Source organism: Bombina bombina, chromosome 5 (assembly GCF_027579735.1).
Source record: "Bombina bombina isolate aBomBom1 chromosome 5, aBomBom1.pri, whole genome shotgun sequence".
In the NCBI taxonomy this organism is placed as follows: Eukaryota; Metazoa; Chordata; class Amphibia; order Anura; family Bombinatoridae; genus Bombina; species Bombina bombina.
In genome coordinates this window covers 509,554,290-509,572,892 of record NC_069503.1, presented here as the reverse complement: position 1 = coordinate 509,572,892, position 18,603 = coordinate 509,554,290, and positions in this window count along the sequence as shown.

Below are 18,603 nucleotides of genomic sequence, written 5' to 3'. Positions count from 1 at the left end.
AGAAACAAATTTTCAAGTAACTAAAATGGAATCAAATATTTATTAAAATGTTTATATAAAACATATATTTAACATAAAATATGATCAATAAAAAGCTCTGCAACTCATTTCTCCCTGAGGCAAATATTGTCTGTTCTTAAATGGCCATAATACCCAAATGTTTAAACACTTGAAAGTGATGCAGCATAGCTGTAAAAAGCTGACTAGAAAATATCACCTAAACATCTCTATGTAAAAAAGAAAGATATTTTACCTCAAATGTTCCTGAGTAGCCACATCCCATTGTAAAGGATTTCTAAGCAGCATATTAGTATGTCTGTCCTGGGACAGCTAAGGGGATGAGCCTCGTGCACTCTCATATTATTTCCCTATTCAGTTTACTATGAAATCTCACAAGAGTTAAGTCAAATCTCATGAGATCACAGTAAAAGAGTTCATGACCTCAGCATTGCTGATGCTGATTGGCTGCTGTTCATTTCTTCATTATTATTTTTTTTACCTGCAGCTGGGAGCAGCTGAGTATAACTTTTTACACAGAACTTACTCTGCTGAGCTGAGGAGATTGTGAAGTAAAATATCTTCCTTTTTTACATAGAGATGCTCAGGTGATATTTTCCTGTTAGCTTTTTACAGTTATACTGCATCAGTTTCAAGTGATTTAGCATATGAGTATTATGTCCCTTTAAGGGATCTCTTTCTTGTTCTTTGTTTGTCATCACTATATTTGCACTAACACTACGTTAGTTTACTATCTCTGATTCATGATTCTGTCTACTTATACCAGTTTTAAGCCTTTCATTCCCCTGTCTTTCAGACTCTAAAGCTCTTCATTTAGGTGAGATTATCTAAAAAGATCCATCAGAACTATGCAATGCCTCACCGGCTTCTGTACTGAAACACTACATTGTATCTCACTTAGACCCGATTATCTAAATCTCCCTGTCATGGAAATAAATCATGCAAAAATGTAATGTAGTTTCTCCTTCACATCCAGAACTCCACTTAGTGACATAACCAACACTAAGCTAAAATTTGACATTATAAAATTATTTAAGGGACCTCACAGTACTGAGACTTCTTTGATAATCCATAATTAATAACACACTGACAAAGAAATAGGTGAAAAGGCCGCAGCCCGTATTTATTAATTCTTTAACATCAAAACATGTAAACCATATAACTTCAAGTTTTAGAAAGGTGCTTGCCCCCTAACAATCATGTGCCCTCCACTGGCTACAAGCCAGGCACACACACCAGGAGTTAATCTCTCCCCCTAAACAGGGAGGTACCAGCTCTCAACTTAAATTAAAGCCACACCCAAGGCTAGCACCCTGCCACAGCTGCACCAGCCACAAAATAAAGGGCGGGAGGGCAGCTCCTTTTCCTGCATAAAATGGTGCCAGCTTCCGCTGTCTACCTTCTTTTAAAGTCTCCCCTCCTAACACCACCCCTTTATAAACCCTCCTCACTCAATAGCTACAGTGGGGTCAAAAAAAACCTTTACTAATTCTTTATTCCGGGGTAACATTTACAATCATTTGTGTTATGATTGCACTGTGCACAAGTGGTATGTATATAATTGCCTTCAATTTTCACATTGTCAGACTGTCTGCCAGTACCTAAGATGGGAGTGACCAGTGGGGGTGAGGGAGGAAAGATAGCTGTTTGGGAGGGATCAGGTAGGGATCAGGTGGGAGGGTAATCTCTACACTAAAGCTAACATTAAAGGGACAGTATACACTAATTTTCATATAACTGCATGTAATAGATACTACTATAAAGAATAAGATGCACAGATACTGATATAAAAATCCAGTATAAAACTGTTTAAAAACTGAATTAGAAGCTCTCAGTTTAGCTCTGTTGAATATGTAGCTGGAAAGCCCACTGTAAGTGGGAAATAAGACACTCCCCCCTCCACCTTCTTTTGTATATGAAAAGACCCTTTACACAAACAGGAGCAAGCTGGAGAAGGTAGCTGACAGTATTCTCATAAAACTTTGGGGCTTGGTTAGGAGTCTGAAAATCAGAGCAATGTTATTTAAAAATAAGCAAAACTATACATTTAAAAAAAAAAACAAAAAAAAACTTTATTGGCTATAAAAAAAGATCATCTACAAAACATTTATGCAAAGAAAAAATAAGTGTATAATGTCCCTTTAACCTTACAAACTACCTGATTAACCCCTTCACTGCAGGGAATAATAGAAGTGTTATGCGCGGCTGTAGTTAACAACCTTCTAATTACCAAAAAACAATGGCAAAACCATATATATGTACTATTTCTGAACAGAGGGGGTCCCAGGGAAGCTTTTACAATCATCTATGTCATGATTGCACAATCTGTTTGTAAATAATTTCAGTGAGAACCCCAAAGTTTGTGAAAAAGTTAACAATTTATTTTAATATGATCGCATTTTGCAGCAGAATGTTGGCATGAAATACACCAAAATGGGCCTAGATCGATACCTTGGATAGTCTTACATATATATATATATATATATATATACTAGTCCTAAAGCCGTGTACACGGGACATTTTTTGAAGTACAGCGGTCCCACCCCTTGCTCTCTCTCTATCCCTCTCTCTCTTTTGTGCTCTCTCACCCTCTCTTTTGTGCTGTCTCTCTCCCCCTCTCTTTTGTGCTGTCTCTCGCCCCCCCCTCTTTTGTGCTCTCTCCCCCATCTCTTTTGTGCTCTCTCACCATCTCTTTTGGGCTGTCTCTCTCCCCCTCTTTTTTGTGCTCTCTCCCCCTCTCTTTTTTGCCCTCTCCCCCTCTCTTTTGTGCTCTCCCCCCTCTCTTTTGTGCTGTCTCTCTCCCCTCTCTTTTGTGCTGTCTCTCTCCCCCTCTCTTTTGTGCTGTCTCTCTCCCCCTATCTTTTGTGCTGTCTCTCTCCCCCATCTCTTTTGTGCTGTCTCTCTCCCCCATCTCTTTTGTGCTGTCTCTCCCCCTCTCTTTTGTGCTGTCTCTCCCCCTCTCTTTTGTGCTTTCTCTCTCTCCCTCTCTTTTGTGCTGTCTCTCTCCCCCATCTCTTTTGTTCTGTCTCTCGTCCCTCTCTTGTGTGCTGTTTCTCCCCCTCTCTTTTGTGCTGTCTCTCCCCCATCTCTTTTGTGCTGTTTCTCTCCCCTTCTCTGTTGTGCTGTCTCTCTCCCCCTCTCTTTTGTGCTGTCTCTCTCCCCCATCTCTTTTGTGCTGTCTCTCCCCCTCTCTTTTGTGCTGTCTCTCTCCCCCTCTCTTTTGTGCTGTCTCTCTCCCCCTCTCTTTTGTGCTGTCTCTCTCCCCCATCTATTTTGTGCTGTCTCTCCCCCTCTCTTGTGTGCTGTTTCTCTCCCCTCTCTTTTGTGCTGTGTCTACCCCCTCTCTTTTGTGCTGTTTCTCTCCCCTTCTCTTTTGTGCTGTCTCTCCCCCCTCTCTTTTGTGCTGTCTCTCTCCCCCTCTCTTTTGGGCTGTCTCTCTCCCCCATCTCTTTTGTGCTGTTTCTCTCCCCTTCTCTGTTGTGCTGTCTCTCTCCCCCTCTCTTTTGTGCTGTCTCTCTCCCCCATCTCTTTTGTGCTGTCTCTCACCCTCTCTTTTGTGCTGTCTCTCTCCCCCTCTCTTTTGTGCTGTCTCTCGCCCCCCCCCCCTCTTTTGTGCTCTCTCCCCCATCTCTTTTGTGCTCTCTCCCCATCTCTTTTGGGCTGTCTCTCTCCCCCTCTTTTTTGTGCTCTCTCCCCCTCTCTTTTTTGCTCTCTCCCCCTCTCTTTTGTGCTCTCCCCCCTCTCTTTTGTGCTGTCTCTCTCCCCTCTCTTTTGTGCTGTCTCTCTCCCCCTCTCTTTTGTGCTGTCTCTCTCCCCCTCTCTTTTGTGCTGTCTCTCTCCCCCATCTCTTTTGTGCTGTCTCTCTCCACCATCTCTTTTGTGCTCTCTCTCCCCCTCTCTTTTGTGCTGTCTCTCCCCCTCTCTTTTGTGCTGTCTCTCCCCCATCTCTTTTGTTCTGTCTCTCGTCCCTCTCTTGTGTGCTGTTTCTCCCCCTCTCTTTTGTGCTGTCTCTCCCCCATCTCTTTTGTGCTGTTTCTCTCCCCTTCTCTGTTGTGCTGTCTCTCTCCCCCTCTCTTTTGTGCTGTCTCTCTCCCCCATCTCTTTTGTGCTGTCTCTCCCCCTCTCTTTTGTGCTGTCTCTCTCCCCCTCTCTTTTGTGCTGTCTCTCTCCCCCTCTCTTTTGTGCTGTCTCTCTCCCCCATCTCTTTTGTGCTGTCTCTCCCCCTCTCTTGTGTGCGGTTTCTCTCCCCTCTCTTTTGTGCTGCGTCTACCCCCTCTCTTTTGTGCTGTTTCTCTCCCCTTCTCTTTTGTGCTGTCTCTCCCCCCTCTCTTTTGTGCTGTCTCTCTCCCCCTCTCTTTTGGGCTGTCTCTCTCCCCCATCTCTTTTGTGCTGTCTCTCCCCCTCTCTTTTGTGCTGTCTCTCCCCCTCTCTTTTGTGCTGTCTCTCTCCCCCTCTCTTTTGTGCTATCTCCCCCCCTCTCTTTTATGCTGTCTCTCTCCCCCTCTCTTTTGTGCTGCCTCTTTCCCCATCTCTTTTGTGCTGCCTCTTTCCCCCATCTCTTTTGTGCTGTGTCTCCCCCTCTCTTGTGTGCTGTTTCTCTCCCTCTCTCTTTTGTGCTGTCTCTCCCCCTCTCTTTTGTGCTGTTTCTCTCCCCTTCTCTTTTGCGCTGTCTCCCCCCTCTCTTTTGTGCTGTCTTTCTCCCCCTCTCTTTTGTGCTGCCTCTATCCCCCATCGCTTTTGTGCTGTTTCTCTCCCCCTCTCTTGTGTGCTGTTTCTCTCCCCCTCTCTTTTGTGCTGTCTCTCCCCGCCCTCTCTTTTGTGCTGTTTCTCTCCCCTTCTCTTTTGTGCTGTCTCCCCCCTCTCTTTTGTGCTGTCTCTCTCCCCCTCTCTTTTTGTGCTGCTTCTCTCCCCCATCTCTTTTGTGCTGTCTCTCTCTCCCATCTCTTTTGTGCTGCCTCTCTCCCCCATCTCTTTTGTGCTGTCTCTCTCCCCATATTGTTTGTGCTGTCTCTCTCCCCCATCTCGTTTGTGCTGTGTCTCTCCCCCTCTCTTTATCCCCCTCTTCTGCTCTCTGTCTCCGATGTCTCGGCAGTCGGCCCCGCATGACCACGCCCACGCCACACCCACGTTGCGTCCGACCGCACCTGGTCGTGCCCACGCCACGCCTGACCACGCCCACGCCGCACCCAGCCACGCCCACTCCCCCACACGCTGACTATGACACCAGATGCTAGGTCAGTCGGAAGGCCAGGTGTGTTTGTCCTCGCGCGCAGTTTCTACTGCGCATGACAGCTTCGGACAAACACACTTGGCCTTTTATTATATAGGATATATATATATATATATATATATATATATATATATATATATATATATATATATATATATATAGTTTTGATAGGTAAATACAAAAAAACAAGGCTCTTTTTCTGTTTAAATGAAGTAATAGCAAAAATGCTCTGGTCTTTTGAGTACGTTTTAGTCTGAAATGCCCAGTCCTTAAGGGGTTAAAACTGATTAAATAATTTCATTACATTGTTATCTATCGCATAGTGATGAGAAAAGAAAGATGATATGATCAAATCTTTAAGAATATTAAGGTATTTAATAAAGTTTAAAACATTTTTCACAATAATAATGACCCATCAAAACAAAGGGTCATGATCTCAAGTTGGTGGGTAGTAGGTTTTGGAATAATTTTCTTAGGCACTTCTTTAGAAGAACTGTGGTTTATTCATAGAATAGTCTTCCAGTAGAGTTGGTAAGAACAAAGATTTTTAGCAAATTCATATCTGTGATAATTATAGTGCTATCCTAAAAATGTATTAAGCATGATATATTGGCAGATTCAATGGGGCTTTTGCCATCATTATATATGCTTCCATGTTTCTTTATATCTTATTTTCTAAACCTATCCTGATTGGTTAAGGGATTAGACAGAATGCATAAAAGCAGGCAGCAGAAATTGTACCTCTGTAATATTTTATGCCCAGGATATATAATTCTTCTTAAAAAAATATAATTTTAAAGTGCATTTCCATTCCATAGATAAAACTCATGTCTGCCACTAAACATATCAAGCAAAGGCAGAAATGAAATGTTAATAAATAACCAGCAATTTAGTCTGACAATGATAGACCGATCACATTGATTACATTGATTATCTTTCATAAATTCAGAATATATACGCAGACAAGGCCAATTTACTGCATAGAGCTCAAAATAGTGATCATTAAAGAAAGAAAAGCAAATAGAAAGGGTCTTAATATTTTTTAGTTCTAGTTGAAGTGATTAAAACTATATTCTTTACTAAATTTTATAGAAAACAAAACAGTAAATGTTCAGGTCACTTAAAAAGATGACCCTTTCTTGAACAAAATAAAGCAGTACTTATCTATTACATAAAAGGCTGCTTATTTGTGTCAAATACATATAGACAAAGCACATAGGAATGAATCATCTATCTCTAATTTTGTCAGTGTTACAGAGTAAGGTATTTGTAAATCCCTTATCACATTAGTAGGTCAATCCATTTATTGCACTTAAAGGGACATTCTAAAGTGACATGTTCAAGCTTATTAGAGCATGTCATTTGTGGGTCACTGGTCCTATTTGTTTAAAGGTATATGAAACCCCAAATTTTTCTTTCATGATTCAGACAGAGCATACAATTTCCAATTTATTGTATTTCTCCCTCTCTCACACCTTCTGATTTCCCTTGCTTCTCACATTCTCCCTCGCTTACACTCTCTTATTCCCCCTGCACTTTGAGATTCTCCCTCTCTCATACCCTCTAACATTCTCCCTCTCTCACACCCTCTGATTCCCCCTGCCCTCTCACATTCTCTCTCTCACACCCTCTGAATCCCCTTCCCTCTCACATTCTTCCTCTCTCACACCCTCTGAATCCGCCTGCCCTCTCACATTCTCCCTCACACCCTCTGATTCCCCTTTCAGTCTCACATTCTCTCTCACACCCTCTGATTCCCCCTTCCCTCTCACATTCTCTCTCCCACACCCTCTGATTCCCTCTTCCCTCTCACATTCTCCCTCTTTCACACCCTCTGATTCCCCCTTCCCTCTCACATTTTCTCTCTCACACTCTCTGATTCCCCCTGCCCTCTCACATTCTCTCTCACACCCTCTGATTCCCCCTTTCCTCTCACATTCTCTCTCTCACACCCTCTGATTCTCCCTTCCCTCTCACATTCTCTCTCACACCCTCTGATTCCCCCTGCCTTCTCACATTCTCTCCCCCACACCCTCTGATCCCCCCTTCCCTCTCACATTCTCCCTCTCTCACACCTTCTGATTCCCCCTTCCCTCTCACATTTTCTCTCTCACACTCTCTGATTCCCCCTGCAATCTCACATTATCTCTCTGACACCCTCGGATTCCCCCTTCCCTCTCACATTCTCCCTCTCTCACACCCTCTAAATCCCCCTTCCCTCTCACATTTTCTCTCTCACACTCTCTGATCCCCCCTGCCCTCTCACATTCTCCCTCACACCCTCTGATTCCCCCTGCCCTCTCACATTTTCTCTCTCACACTCTCTGATTCCACCTGCCCTCTCAAATTATCTCTCTGACACCCTCGGATTCCTCCTTCCCTCTCACATTCTCCCTCTCTCACACCCTCGGATTCTCCATTCCCTCTCACATTCTCCCTCTCTCACACCCTCTAAATCCGCCTGCCCTCTCACATTCTCTCTCTCACCCTCTGATTCCCCCTTCCCTCTCACATTCTCCCTCTCTAACACCCTCTGATCCCCCATGCCCTCTCACATTCTCTCTCTCACACCCTCTGATTCCCCCTGCCCTCTCACAGTCTTTCTAACACCCTCTTATTCCCCTTTCCCTCTCACATTCTCTCTCTCACACCCTCTTATTCCCCCTTCCCTCTAAAATTCTCTCTCTCACACCCTCTGATCGCCCCCTGCCCTCTCACATTCTTTCTCTCACACCCTCTGATCCCCCTGCCCTCTCACATTCTCTCTCTCACACTCTGATTCCCCCTTCCCTCTCACATGCTCTCTCTCACCCTCCGCTTCCCCCCTGCTCTCTCACATTCTCTCTCTCACACTCTCTGATCCCCCCTGCCCTCTCAAATTCTCTCTCTCACACCCTCTGATCCCCCTGCCCTCTCACATTCACACTCACACCCTCTGATCCCCCCCTTCCCTTTCACATTCTCTCTCTCACACCCTCTGATCCCCCCTGCCCTCTCACATTCTCCCACTCTCATACCCTCTGATTCCCCTTCCCTCTCACATTTTCTCTCTCACACTCTCTGATTCCCCCTTCCCTCTCACATTTTCTCTCTCACACTCTCTGATTCCCCCTTCCCTCTCACATTATCTCTCTGACACCCTCTGATTCCCCCTTCCCTCTAACATTCTCTCTTTCACCCTCTGATTCCCCCTTCCCTCTCACATGTTCTCTCTCACACTCTCTGATTCCCCCCTGCTCTCTCACATTCTCTCTATCACACCCTCTGATTCCCCCTGCCCTCTTACATTCTCTCTCTCACACTCTGATTCCCCCTTCCCTCTCACATGTTCTCACTCTCACCCTCTGGTTCCCCCTTCCCTCTCACATGTTCTCTCTCTCACTCTCTGATTCCCCCTGCTCTCTCACATTCTCTCTGTCACACCCTCTGATTCCCCCTTCCCTCTCACATTCTCTCTCTCACACTCTGATTCCCCCTGCTCTCTCACATTCTCTCTCTCACACCCTCTGATTCCCCCTGCTCTCTCACATTCTCTCTCTCACACTCTCTGATTCCCCCTTCCTTCTCACATTCTCTCTCTCACCCTCTGATTCCCCCTGCTCTCTCACATTCTCTCTCTCACACCCTCTGATTCCCCCTTCCCTCTCACATGTTCTCTCTCTCACTCTCTGATTCCCCCCTCCCTCTCACATGTTCTCTCTCTCACCCTCTGATTCCCCCTTCCCTCTCACATGTTCTCTCTCTCACCCTCTGATTCCCCCTTCCCTCTCACATGTTCTCTCTCTCACCCTCTGATTCCCCCCTGCTCTCTCACATTCTCTCTGTCACGCCCTCTGATTCCCCCTTCCCGCTCACATTCTCTCTCTCACACTCTCTAATTCCCCCTTCCTTCTCACATTCTCTCTCTCACCCTCTGATTCCCCCCTGCCCTCTCACATTCTCTCTCTCTCACACCCTCTGATTCCCCCTTCCCTCTCACATGTTCTCTCTCTCACCCTCTGATTCCCCCCTGCTCTCTCACATTCTCTCTGTCACACCCTCTGATTCCCCCCTGGCCTCTCGCATTCTCTCTCTCACACTCTGATTCCCCCTTACTTCTCACATGTTCTCTCTCTCACTCTCTGATTCCCCCTTCCCTCTCACATTCTCTCTCTCTCACTCTCTGATTCCCCCTTCCCTCTCACATGTTCTCTCTCTCACTCTCTGATTCCCCCTTCCCTCTCACATGTTCTCTCTCTCACCCTCTGATTCCCCCTTCCCTCTCACATGTTCTCTCTCTCACCCTCTAATTCCCCCCTGCTCTCTCACATTCTCTCTGTCACACCCTCTGATTCCCCCTTCCCTCTCACATTCTCTCTCTCACCCTCTGATTCCCCCTTCCCTCGCACATTCTCTCTCACACCCTCTGATTCCCCCTTCCCTCTCACATTCTCTCTCACACCCTCTGATTCCCCCTGCCCTCTCACATTCTCTCTCTCACACTCTCTGATTCCCCCTGCCCTCTCACATTCTCTCTCTCACACTCTCCGATTCCCCCTTCCTTCTCACATTCTCTCTCTCACCCTCTGATTCCCCCTTCCCTCTCACATGTTCTCTCTCTCACTCTCTGATTCCCCCTTCCCTCTCACATGTTCTCTCTCTCACCCTCTGATTCCCCTTCCCTCTCACATGTTCTCTCTTTCAACCTCTGATTCCCCCCTGCCCTCTCACATTCTCTCTCTCACACTCTCTGATCCCCCTTCCCTCTCACATTCTCTCTCTCACACTCTCTGATTCCCCCCTGCTCTCTCACATTCTCTCTCTCTCTCACACTCTCTGATTCCCCCTTCCCTCTCACATTCTCTCTCTCACTCTCTGATTCCCCCTGCCCTCTCACATTCTCTCTCTCACACTCTCTGATTCCCCCCTGCTCTCTCACATTCTCTCTCTCACACTCTCTGATTCCCCCTTCCCTCTCACATTCTCTCTCTCACTCTCTGATTCCCCCTGCCCTCTCACATTCTCTCTCTCACACCCTCTGATCCCCCCTGCCCTCTCACATTCTCTCTCTCACACCCTCTGATCCCCCCTTCCTTCTCACATTCTCTCTCTCACCCTCTGATTCCCCCTTCCCTCTCACATGTTCTCTCTATCACCCTCTGATTCCCCCCTGCTCTCTCACATTCTCTCTCTCTCACACCCTCAGATTCCCCCTGCCCACTCACATTCTCTCTCTCACACCCTCTGATCCCCCCTTCCTTCTCACATGTTCTCTCTCTCACCCTCTGATTCCCCTTCCCTCTCACATGTTCTCTCTCTCACCCTCTGATTCCCCCCTGCCCTCTCACATTCTCTCTCTCACACTCTCTGATCCCCCCTTCCCTCTTACATTCTCTCTCTCACACTCTCTGATTCCCCCCTGCTCTCTCACATTCTCTCTCTCACACTCTCTGATTCCCCCTTCCCTCTCACATTCTCTCTCTCACTCTCTGCTTCCCCCTGCCCTCTCACAGTCTCTCTCTCACACTCTCTGATTCCCCATTCCCTCTCACATGCTCCCTCTCTCACACCCTCTAAATCCGCCTGCCCTCTCACATTCTCTCGCTCACCCTCTTATTCCCCCTTCCCTCTCACATTCTCCCTCTCTCACACCCTCTGATCCCCCTGCCCTCTCACATTCTCTCTCACACCCTCTGATCCCCCCTGCCCTCTCACATTCTCTCTCTCACACCCTCCGATCCCCCCTTCCTTCACACATTCTCTCTCTCACCCTCTGATTTCCCCTTCCCTCTCACATGTTCTCTCTATCACCCTCTTATTCCCCCCTGCTCTCTCACATTCTCTCTCTCACACCCTCTGATTCCCCCTTCCCTCTCACATGTTCTCTCTCTCACCCTCTGATTCCCCCCTGCTCTCTCACATTCTCTCTGTCACAACCTCTGATTCCCCCTTCCCTCTCACATGTTCTCTCTCTCACTCTCTGATTCCCCCTTCCCTCTCACATGTTCTCTCTCTCACCCTCTGATTCCCCCTTCCCTCTCACATGTTCTCTCTCTCACCCTCTAATTCCCCCCTGCTCTCTCACATTCTCTCTGTCACACCCTCTGATTCCCCCTTCCCTATCACATTCTCTCTCACACCCTCTGATTCCCCCTTCTCTCTCACATTCTCTCTCACACCCTCTGATTCCCCCTGCCCTCTCACATTCTCTCTCTCACACTCTCTGATTCCCCCTGCCCTCTAACATTCTCTCTCTCACACTCTCTGATTCCCCCTTCCTTCTCACATTCTCTCTCTCACCCTCTGATTCCCCCTTCCCTCTCACATGTTCTCTCTCTCACCCTCTGATTCCCCTTCCCTCTCACATGTTCTCTCTCTCACTCTCTGATTCCCCCTTCCCTCTCACATGTTCTCTCTCTCACCCTCTGATTCCCCTTCCCTCTCACATGTTCTCTCTTTCAACCTCTGATTCCCCCCTGCCCTCTCACATTCTCTCTCTCACACTCTCTGATCCCCTTTCCCTCTCACATTCTCTCTCTCACACTCTCTGATTTCCCCCTGCTCTCTCGCATTTTCTCTCTCACACTCTCTGATTCCCCCTTCCCTCTCACATTATCTCTCTGACACCCTCTGATTCCCCCTTCCCTCTCACATTCTCTCTTTCACCCTCTGATTCCCCCTTCCCTCTCACATGTTCTCTCTCACACTCTCTGATTCCCCCCTGCTCTCTCACATTCTCTCTATCACACCCTCTGATTCCCCCTGCCCTCTTACATTCTCTCTCTCACACTCTGATTCCCCCTTCCCTCTCACATGTTCTCACTCTCACCCTCTGGTTCCCCCTTCCCTCTCACATGTTCTCTCTCTCACTCTCTGATTCCCCCTGCTCTCTCACATTCTCTCTGTCACACCCTCTGATTCCCCCTTCCCTCTCACATTCTCTCTCTCACACTCTCTGATTCCCCCTTCCTTCTCACATTCTCTCTCTCACCCTCTGATTCCCCCTGCTCTCTCACATTCTCTCTCTCACACCCTCTGATTCCCCCTGCCCTTTCACATTCTCTCTCTCACACTCTGATTCCCCCTTCCCTCTCACATGTTCTCTCTCTCACTCTCTGATTCCCCCCTCCCTCTCACATGTTCTCTCTCTCACCCTCTGATTCCCCCTTCCCTCTCACATGTTCTCTCTCTCACCCTCTGATTCCCCCTTCCCTCTCACATGTTCTCTCTCTCACCCTCTGATTCCCCCCTGCTCTCTCACATTCTCTCTGTCACGCCCTCTGATTCCCCCTTCCCGCTCACATTCTCTCTCTCACACTCTCTAATTCCCCCTTCCTTCTCACATTCTCTCTCTCACCCTCTGATTCCCCCCTGCCCTCTCACATTCTCTCTCTCTCACACCCTCTGATTCCCCCTTCCCTCTCACATGTTCTCTCTCTCACCCTCTGATTCCCCCCTGCTCTCTCACATTCTCTCTGTCACACCCTCTGATTCCCCCCTGGCCTCTCGCATTCTCTCTCTCACACTCTGATTCCCCCTTACTTCTCACATGTTCTCTCTCTCACTCTCTGATTCCCCCTTCCCTCTCACATTCTCTCTCTCTCACTCTCTGATTCCCCCTTCCCTCTCACATGTTCTCTCTCTCACTCTCTGATTCCCCCTTCCCTCTCACATGTTCTCTCTCTCACCCTCTGATTCCCCCTTCCCTCTCACATGTTCTCTCTCTCACCCTCTAATTCCCCCCTGCTCTCTCACATTCTCTCTGTCACACCCTCTGATTCCCCCTTCCCTCTCACATTCTCTCTCTCACCCTCTGATTCCCCCTTCCCTCGCACATTCTCTCTCACACCCTCTGATTCCCCCTTCCCTCTCACATTCTCTCTCACACCCTCTGATTCCCCCTGCCCTCTCACATTCTCTCTCTCACACTCTCTGATTCCCCCTGCCCTCTCACATTCTCTCTCTCACACTCTCCGATTCCCCCTTCCTTCTCACATTCTCTCTCTCACCCTCTGATTCCCCCTTCCCTCTCACATGTTCTCTCTCTCACTCTCTGATTCCCCCTTCCCTCTCACATGTTCTCTCTCTCACCCTCTGATTCCCCTTCCCTCTCACATGTTCTCTCTTTCAACCTCTGATTCCCCCCTGCCCTCTCACATTCTCTCTCTCACACTCTCTGATCCCCCTTCCCTCTCACATTCTCTCTCTCACACTCTCTGATTCCCCCCTGCTCTCTCACATTCTCTCTCTCTCTCACACTCTCTGATTCCCCCTTCCCTCTCACATTCTCTCTCTCACTCTCTGATTCCCCCTGCCCTCTCACATTCTCTCTCTCACACTCTCTGATTCCCCCCTGCTCTCTCACATTCTCTCTCTCACACTCTCTGATTCCCCCTTCCCTCTCACATTCTCTCTCTCACTCTCTGATTCCCCCTGCCCTCTCACATTCTCTCTCTCACACCCTCTGATCCCCCCTGCCCTCTCACATTCTCTCTCTCACACCCTCTGATCCCCCCTTCCTTCTCACATTCTCTCTCTCACCCTCTGATTCCCCCTTCCCTCTCACATGTTCTCTCTATCACCCTCTGATTCCCCCCTGCTCTCTCACATTCTCTCTCTCTCACACCCTCAGATTCCCCCTGCCCACTCACATTCTCTCTCTCACACCCTCTGATCCCCCCTTCCTTCTCACATGTTCTCTCTCTCACCCTCTGATTCCCCTTCCCTCTCACATGTTCTCTCTCTCACCCTCTGATTCCCCCCTGCCCTCTCACATTCTCTCTCTCACACTCTCTGATCCCCCCTTCCCTCTCACATTCTCTCTCTCACACTCTCTGATTCCCCCCTGCTCTCTCACATTCTCTCTCTCACACTCTCTGATTCCCCCTTCCCTCTCACATTCTCTCTCTCACTCTCTGCTTCCCCCTGCCCTCTCACATTCTCTCTCTCACACTCTCTGATTCCCCATTCCCTCTCACATGCTCCCTCTCTCACACCCTCTAAATCCGCCTGCCCTCTCACATTCTCTCGCTCACCCTCTTATTCCCCCTTCCCTCTCACATTCTCCCTCTCTCACACCCTCTGATCCCCCTGCCCTCTCACATTCTCTCTCACACCCTCTGATCCCCCCTGCCCTCTCACATTCTCTCTCTCACACCCTCCGATCCCCCCTTCCTTCACACATTCTCTCTCTCACCCTCTGATTTCCCCTTCCCTCTCACATGTTCTCTCTATCACCCTCTGATTCCCCCCTGCTCTCTCACATTCTCTCTCTCACACCCTTTGATTCCCCCTTCCCTCTCACATGTTCTCTCTCTCACCCTCTGATTCCCCCCTGCTCTCTCACATTCTCTCTGTCACAACCTCTGATTCCCCCTTCCCTCTCACATGTTCTCTCTCTCACTCTCTGATTCCCCCTTCCCTCTCACATGTTCTCTCTCTCACCCTCTGATTCCCCCTTCCCTCTCACATGTTCTCTCTCTCACCCTCTAATTCCCCCCTGCTCTCTCACATTCTCTCTGTCACACCCTCTGATTCCCCCTTCCCTATCACATTCTCTCTCACACCCTCTGATTCCCCCTTCTCTCTCACATTCTCTCTCTCACACTCTCTGATTCCCCCTGCCCTCTAACATTCTCTCTCTCACACTCTCTGATTCCCCCTTCCTTCTCACATTCTCTCTCTCACCCTCTGATTCCCCCTTCCCTCTCACATGTTCTCTCTCTCACCCTCTGATTCCCCTTCCCTCTCACATGTTCTCTCTCTCACTCTCTGATTCCCCCTTCCCTCTCACATGTTCTCTCTCTCACCCTCTGATTCCCCTTCCCTCTCACATGTTCTCTCTTTCAACCTCTGATTCCCCCCTGCCCTCTCACATTCTCTCTCTCACACTCTCTGATCCCCTTTCCCTCTCACATTCTCTCTCTCACACTCTCTGATTTCCCCCTGCTCTCTCACATTCTCTCTCTCACACTCTCTGATTCCCCCTTCCCTCTCACATTCTCTCTCTCACTCTCTGATTCCCCCTGCCCTCTCACATTCTCTCTCTCACACTCTCTGATTCCCCCCTGCTCTCTCACATTCTCTCTCTCACACTCTCTGATTCCCCCTTCCCTCTCACATTCTCTCTCTCACTCTCTGATTCCCCCTGCCCTCTCACATTCTCTCTCTCACACCCTCTGATCCCACCTGCCCTCTCACATTCTCTCTCTCACACCCTCTGATCCCCCCTTCCTTCTCACATTCTCTCTCTCACCCTCTGATTCCCCCTTCCCTCTCACATGTTCTCTCTATCACCCTCTGATTCCCCCCTGCTCTCTCACATTCTCTCTCTCACACCCTCTGATTCCCCCTGCCCACTCACATTCTCTCTCTCACACCCTCTGATCCCCCCTTCCTTCTCACATGTTCTCTCTCTCACCCTCTGATTCCCCTTCCCTCTCACATGTTCTCTCTCTCACCCTCTGATTCCCCCCTGCCCTCTCACATTCTCTCTCTCACACTCTCTGATCCCCCTTCCCTCTCACATTCTCTCTCTCACACTCTCTGATTCCCCCCTGCTCTCTCACACTCTCTCTCTCACACTCTCTGATTCCCCCTTCCCTCTCACATTCTCTCTCTCACTCTCTGATTCCCCCTGCCCTCTCACATTCTCTCTCTCACACTCTCTGATTCCCCATTCCCTCTCACATGCTCCCTCTCTCAACCCTCTAAATCCGCCTGCCCTATCACATTCTCTCTCTCACCCTCTGATTCCACCTTCCCTCTCACATTCTCCCTCTCTCACACCCTCTGACCCCCCTGCCCTCTCACATTCTCTCTCTCACACCCTCTGATCCCCCCTGCCCTCTCACATTCTCTCTCTCACCCCCTCCGATCCCCCCTTTCTTCTCACATTCTCTCTCTCACCCTCTGATTTCCCCTTCCCTCTCACATGTTCTCTCTATCACCCTCTGATTCCCCCCTGCTCTCTCACATTCTCTCTCTCACACCCTCTGATTCCCCCTTTCCTAGTTTTCAGGGACACCTGGCTCCACCCCCCAAAAAAAGCTAGTGGATCACTGCCCACATGTTCTCCTCAGCTCTCTATCCTGGAAAACCTAAAGAAAATGGGAGGTATGCAAAACTGTGTCAAGTGTTTTCACACAATTTTCCTTTAGTTGCTTATTATATCCACCCATAAATGTCTACAGAAAGCCTAGGGAAATTATTTTTTTAATGTGCATAAAAATATTCAGTAATTCACTTATATAAACATATTTACTTGTAATATATTGCAGTCCTAATAACCCCAGTCAGTGAAACTGCTTAATTCATTTAGAGAGACAGATTGTTACAATATATCCAGGTTTCTGGTATTTTATTTGTTCATTTGTACATAAAACAAAAAAACTATAAGGATCAGAGGTATCACATGATTTTAAAGTAGGCTATTACATGGAAATTCAAATATCTTAAAGGCAGTAAAAGATATGCCACCCAAACAAAAGTAAAACATGATATCTATTTAAGTCAAAATTGATGATTAGATTTACTATATGGCTAAAAGTATGTGGACACCACTACTTATTACTGAGTTCAGGTAATTCAGCCACACCCATTAGAAACAGGTGCATAAAATCAAGCACCTAGCTTTAAAGGACCAGTAAATACAGTAGATTTGCATAATCAACATATGCATGATAAAAAGACAATGCAATAGCACTTAGAGGCCCATTTATCAAGCTCCGTATGGAGCTTGTGGGCCCGTGTTTCTGGTGAGTCTTCAGACTTGCCAGAAACAGCAGTTATGAAGCAGCGGTCTAAAGACTGTTGCTCCATAACCCTGTCTGCCTGCTCTGAGCAGGCAGACAGGAATCATAGTAACATAGTAACATAGTAGATAAGGTTGAAAAAAGACTGAAGTCCATCGAGTTCAACCTATACAAATCTAAAATACTTACAAAAAGCTCCAGTTAAGCTTAAATAACCCCATTAAAATGTGACCCATTTAATACTAGCAATCATATCCATGAATTTTGTTTATATACAGAAATTTATCCAGACTATTTATATGTATCTATGGTATTGGCATTCACTACCTCCTTTGGTAATGAGTCACCACAATTCAACCCGATTGAGTACGATCAGGTTGATTGACACCTCCCTGCTGGCGGGCAATTGGCCGCGAGTCTGCAGGGGACGGCGTTGCACCAGCAGCTCTTGTGAGCTGTTGGTGCAATGCTGAATATGGAGAGCGTATTGCTCTCCGCATTCAGCAAGGTCTTGCGGACCTGATCCGCAATGTCGGATCAGGTCAGCAAGACCTTTGATAAGTAGGCCTCTTTGTCTGAACTTCATATGAGTAGTAGATTTTTTTCTGACAAATTCCAAAGTTATGTATATTTCGACTCCCCCTGTATCATGTGACAGCCATCAGCCAATCACAAATGCATATACATATATTCTGTGAATTCTTGCACATGCTCAGTAGGAGCTGATGCCTCAAAAAGTGTGCACATTTTGTTAATGGAAGTAAATTGAAATGTTGTTTAAAATTGCATGCTCTATCTGAATCATGAAGGTTTAATTTTGACTTGAGTGTCCCTTTAAAGTCTCCATAGGCATACACTAGCAGTACAAAGGGCCATTGTTAGGCTAGCTATAGTGTTTGTGCGGCACAAGCTATTGAGGCTCAGATGCACTGTGTCTTATAGTAGAGATGTACTTTGAAAAATAAGTTGCGCTACAATGTTCAGGTGCGCTATGAGAATCAAGCACTCTACTAGTCTGATAATATTTAGTAGGAGCACTGTTTATATTTTGTGGTCCGTTATAGTTTTAGTATAGGTGCTCTGTTTAGATTTATGAAGGTACTTCTGGGTGTTATACAGCTGCTGTGATTTAGTTTTGCTAGATGCAATGTGATATTTTGTGCGGGCGCACTGTATATTTTTAGGATACATGTCTGCTATACTCATACGTCCAATGTCTCCATTTGGTGAGCATGCTTTTACTGGCATGGTGTTTTATATTGTATATTGTTTTGTCAGATGTGCTGTCAGTGGTCAGGAGTGCTAATTCTTTTTCCTGCTGCTGAAGCAAACATCCTTGATCTCTGCCGGGGACAACAATCTATGGCTCTATACACTATAGAGTTCCACACATTAGCGGCAGAGACATCCTGGGATAACAGCACTCTCTAGGTTGCCTTACATAGGGGCCTTGCTGATCATATCAAAGGCGAGCTAACCTTTTGTCCCAGAAAACTTGGAAGATTTAATCAATTTGTGTATTCAACTAGACGCCCGTTACTCTAAACACCTAGAAGAAAAATAATTCCAGAGGTGGTATGTCCCTCACAAGCCTGCTTACACACCAGTTTCTTGACAATCACC